Genomic DNA, 6,000 nt, shown 5'->3' on the forward strand with positions numbered 1-6,000 from the left:
TTTTTTAAAATAGTTTTTTTGTTTGTTTGTTTTTGAAACAGAGTCTCACTCTGTGGCCCAGGCTGGAGTGCAGTGGCGCAATCTCGGTTCACTGCAACTTCCGCCTCCCAGGTTCAAGCACTTCTGCCTCAGCCTCCTAAGTAGCTGGGATAACAGGCGTGTGCCACCACATCCAGCTAATTTTTGTATTTTTAGTAGAGACGGGGTTTCACCTGACCTCATGATCCGACCACCTTGCCCTCCCAAAGTGCTGGGATTACAGGCATAAGCCACTGCACCCGGCTGGTGGCACACATTTTTTTTTTTTTTTTTTTTTTTTAAAGACAGAGTTTCACTCTTGTTGCCCAGGCTGGAGTGCAATGGCACGATCTCGGCTCACCACAACCTCCGCCTCCTGGGTTCAAGTGATTCTCCTGCCTCAACCTCCCGAGTAGCTGGGATTACAGGCAGGTGCCACCACGCCCAACTAATTTTGTATTTTTAGTAGAGAGAGGGTTTCTCCATGTTGGTCAGGCCTGTCTCCAACTCCCAGTCTCAGGTGATCCACCCGCCTCAGCCTCCTGAAGTGCTGGGATTACAGGCATTAGCCATCGCGCCCAGCCACACATTCTTTATACAAACAGTTTTAACTTGGTTGTAAATATCTCCACTCAAAGGATCTGGCCCATGCAGAAACACAAGACTTGTCCCTCAATATAAATCGTAAGATAGGTGGTGTTTTGCACAGTCTAGAAAACCAGGCCAAGTTGCAGCAAACCCCTAGATTTTAATGTTAATAAAGTCCTCTTGGACTTCATGGGCCCAAAAGTTCCAGTGTTGTATTGCTTTTGTAAGAAAATTTCAAAATTGTAAAAAAGACAAATGGGTAGTTCTTGGAATACCAAATAAGTAGTGGTTAAACTGGAGGTATCAGTGCATAGCTAAGGCACTAAATTTGTTATAGGTCAGAATCAACTCCCTAAAATTTGATGCTCATAGCCATGAAATAAGGTGGTAGAGCAATGCAGGTTCCCTGATCAAACAGCCTTTCAAAAGGAGTCTTGATCTTATTCAAAGATCATGTCATTTAATTTGCACTATGGCCTTTGCCACACATAAATTATGCAGTAATTCCAGTATTCCACTAAAAATCCATGACCTGAATCTCATTATGGGAATACATCAAACTACAAAATTGAGAGACATTATATAAAGTAACAACTTTTTTCTTCAAAAATGTTGTCATAAGAAACAAAGAAAGGGTAGTAATATCACAAGATATCAAAGTAGGGGATTCTTGCTCCCTTCCTCCCACAAAAGTGGACAATTAGCTATCCATGAATAAAAATAGCTCTAGGAGAGCTCTGGAATCCAGTTAAGAAGCTGCAGCAACACAGTGGAGCAAAAAAAACACCTAGAATAACCAACATAAGGGGCAGGAAGAACAGTTTCATTTTTAAAAATTGAAATCATATCAAGTATCTTCTGAGATCACAATAGAAAAAAACCCCTAAAAATCAGTAAGAAGCAGAACTTTGGAAACTGTATAAGTACATGGAAATTAAGCTCCTCAATGACCACTGGGTCAAGGAAGAAATAAAGGAGGAAGTAAATTTCTTGAAACAAATGAAAATAGAAACACAACATACCAAAATGTGCGGGATACAGGAAAAGCAGTGCTAAGAAGAAAGTTTATAGCAATAAATGCCTACACCAAAAAAGTAGAAAATTTTAAAGTATCGAATCATGCATCTTAAGGAACTACAGAGCAAGAACAAACCACACCCAAATTAGTACAAAGAAAGACAATAAAGATCAGAGAATTACTAAACAAAATAGAGACTCAAAAAAATACAAAGGATTAACAAAATGAAAAGTTGGTTCTTGGAAAAGATAAATAGAATTAATAAACCACTAGCTAGACTAACCAAGAAAAAATAAAAGAACCAAATAAACAAAACCAGAAGTGTATTATAACTTATACCACAGAAATACCAAAGATCATCAGAGACTACAATGAATAACTATACACTAACAAACTGGAAAACCTAGAGGAAATGGATAAATTCCTGGATACATATAATTTACCCAGATTAAATCAGGGAGAAATACAAAACCTGAACAGACCAATAATGTGTAAGACCAATAATGATTCAAATATATTGAATCAGTAATTAAAAGTCTCCCAACAAAGAAAAGGTCCAGGACTTGGTGCTTCACTGCAAATTCTACCAAACTTTCGAAGAACTAACACCAATTCTCAAACTATTCCCAAAAATTGAAGAGAAGGGATTCTCCCTAGCTCATTCTAAGAGGCCAGCATTACCTTGAGACCAAAACCAGACAAGGATGCAACAACTACAAAAAACTAGAAGCCAATATCCCTGATGAACATAGATGCAAAAATTCTCAACAAAATACTAGCCAAATCCAACAGCACATCAGAAAGGTAATACACCATGACCAAATGGGATTTATCCCAGGAATGCAAGGATAGTTCAACATATTCAAATCAATAAATGTGATACATCACATAACAGAATGAAGGAAAAAAGCCATATGATCACCTCAATAGATTTCAAAGCACTTGATGAAAATAAACATCCTTTCAAGATAAAAACTCTCATCAAACTAGGCATAGAAGGAACAAACCTCAACAAAGTAAGGGCCATATATGACAAACCCACGGCTAATATACTGAATGAGGAAAAGCCGAAAGGCTTTCCTCTAAGAATTGGAACAAGACAAACATGCCCACTTTCACCACTCCTATTCAGCACAGTACTGGAAGTCCTAGCCAGATTAATCAGGCAAGATAAATAAATAAAAGACATCCAAATTGGAAAGGAGAAAGTCAAACTGTCCCTCTTTACCAATGATATGCTCTTATTTCTAGGAAAAACTAAAGAATCCACAAAAAACTCCTAGATCTGATGTAGCCAAAAACCAATAGGAAAGCAATCCTGAACAAAAACAACAAAGCTGAAGGCATCACACTACCTGACTTCAAAATATATTACAAGGCTATGATAACCAAAACAGTATGGTGTTGGTATAAAACCAGACACACAGACCAGTGGAACAGAATAGAGAACCCAGAAATGAATCTGTGCATTTACAACCAACTGATTTTCAACAAGGGCACCAAGAACATGTACAGGGGAAAGGATACCCTCCTGAATACATGGTGCTAGGAATATTGGATATGCATATGCAGAAGAATGAAATTGGACCCCTATCTCCTACCATATACAAAAATCAACTGAAAATGGATTAAAAACTTAAATGGCAGACCCAAACTATAAAATTATGAAGAGAAAACAAGGGAAATACTTCAGGTCATTGGTCTAGGCAAAAATTTTATGGCTTAGAACTCAAAAGCATAGGTAACAAAAACAAAAATACACAAATGCTACTATATTATGGTAAAAAGCTTGTGCATCACAAAGGAAACAACAGAGTAAAGAGATAACCTGTTGAATGGGAGAAAATATTTGCAAACTATTAATCTGACAAGGGACTGATATCCAGAATAAAAAAGGAACTTACACAACAGTAAAACAAAACAAAACAACCCAACCAAAAAAAATCCTATTAAAAAGCAGGCAAAGTACATGAATAGACATTTCTCAAAAGAAGACATAAAAATGGCCAACGGGAATAGAAAAAAAAAAGCCCAACATTAATAATCATCAGGAAAATGCAAATCAAAACCAGAATGAGATATCATCTTAGCCCAGTTAGAATGACCATTACTAAAAAGATAAAAAATAATAGATGCTGTTGAGGATGTAGAGAAGAGGGAATTTTTTTTTTTTTTTTTTTTGAGGTGGAATCTCACTCTGTGGCCCATGCTGGAGTGCAGTGGCACGATCTCAGCTCACTGCAACCTCTGTCTCCCATTTCAAGCAATTCTCCTGTATCAACCTCTCCAGTAGCTGGGAATACAGGCGCACACCACCACGCCTGGCTAATTTTTGTATTTTTAGTAGAGACAGGGTTTCACCACTCTTACACACTCTTGGTGGAGATTTAAATTAGTACATCTCCTGTGGAAAAAAATGTGGAAATTTTTCAAAAAACTAAAAACTACCATATGATCCAGCAATACCACTACTGGGTATCTACTCAAAGGAAAAAAAATCAGTATATTAAAGGGATACCTTAAATCCCATGTTTATTGCAGCCCTATTCACAATAGCAAAATATGGAATCACCCTGCATCCATCAATAGATGAATGGATAAATGAAATGTGATAGCCAGGCGCAGCTGCTCACACCTGTAATCCCAGCACTTTGGGAGGCCAAGGTGGGTGGATCACAAGGTCGGGAGTTCAAGACCAGCCTGACCAATATGTTGAAACCCCATCTCTACTAAAAATACAAAACTTAGCTGGGCGCAGTGGCAGGTGCCTGTAATCCCAGCTACTCAGGAGGCTGAGGCAGGAGAATCACTTGAACCTGGGGGGCAGAGGTTGCAATGAGCCACCACTGTACTCCAGCCTGGGTAACAGAGGGAGACTCTGTCTCATAAATAAATAAATAAATAAAATGTGATATGTATACATAATGGAATACTATTTGACCATAAAAAAGAACGAAATAATGTTATTTGCAGCAATGTGGAGGGAACTGGAGGTCATTAAGTGAAATAAGCCAGGCACAGAAAGACACATATCACATATTCTCACTCACATTTGGGAGATGTAAAAAAAAAAGTCACTCATGGAGGTACACAGTAGAACAATAATACTAGATGCTAGGAGGAGTGTTTGTGAGGGGATGAAGAAAGACTGGGTACACAACACACAGAAGGAATAAGCTCTAATGTTCAATAGCAGAGTAGAGAGATCACAATTAACAATGTATATTTCAAAACAGCTAGAAGAGAGGACTTGAAATGTTCCCAACACACATAAATGATAAATACTCGAGGTGATGGATACCCCAAATACCCTGACTTGAGCATCCCACATTCTATGAATGTAAGAAAATGTCACATCTGGCTGGATGCAGTGGCTCATGCCTGTAATCCCAACACTTTGGGAGGCTGAGCGGGGAGGATCACTTGAGCCCAGGAGTTTGAGACCAGCCTGGGCAACAAAATGAGACCCCTGTTTCTATTTACATTTTTTTAAAAAGAAAATATCACATGTTCCCCATGAATATGTATAAACATTATCAATATAAAAATATTTAAAAAAATTTTAAAGACACATAGGCTAAAAGTGAAGGGATGGAAGAAATTATTCTATGCAACTGGTAACCAAAGAGAGCAGGGTGGCTATAATTATATCAGACAAAATAGACTTTATGTTGAAACTGTTATTAGAGACAGAAAAGGTCATTATATAATAATAAAAGGGTCTATTCAACAGGAAGTCATAAAGATTGTAAATATATACGCACCCAACATCAGAGCACTGAAATATAAAAAACAAATATTGACAGAGCTAAAGGGAGAAATTGACAGCAATGCTATCATAGGAGGAAACTTTAATGCCTCAATTTCAATAATGAATACAGCACTCAAGCAGAATATCAATTTTTAAAAAACCCGACTTGTGCACTCTAGCCTAATGGACCCCACAAACATATCTATAACTTTCCACCCAGCAGAAGAAGAATTAGCCCATGCAACAAATTCTTTTCAAACACACTTGGAATATCCTCCAGGACAGATCACATGTTGGGTCACAAAACAAGTCTTAAGAATTTAAGAAGATTGAAATCATACCAATTATCTCCTCAAACCATGTGGAATCAAACTAGAAATAATAACAGCAATAAATAAGGAAAATCCACAAACACATAGTAACTAAACAACACACTCTTGAACACCAGTTGGGTGAAAGAGGAAATCAAAAAGGAATTTTAAAAATACCTTGAGACAAATGAAAACAAAAATACAACATACCAAAATTTATGGGATGCAGCAAAAGCAGTCCTAAGAGAAATGTTTATAGGGATAAATGTCTACATTTAAAAAGAAGAAATATCTCAAACAACCTAAGTTTACAA

This window comes from Gorilla gorilla, chromosome 20 (assembly GCF_029281585.2).
Source record: "Gorilla gorilla gorilla isolate KB3781 chromosome 20, NHGRI_mGorGor1-v2.1_pri, whole genome shotgun sequence".
Taxonomy (NCBI): domain Eukaryota; kingdom Metazoa; phylum Chordata; class Mammalia; order Primates; family Hominidae; genus Gorilla; species Gorilla gorilla.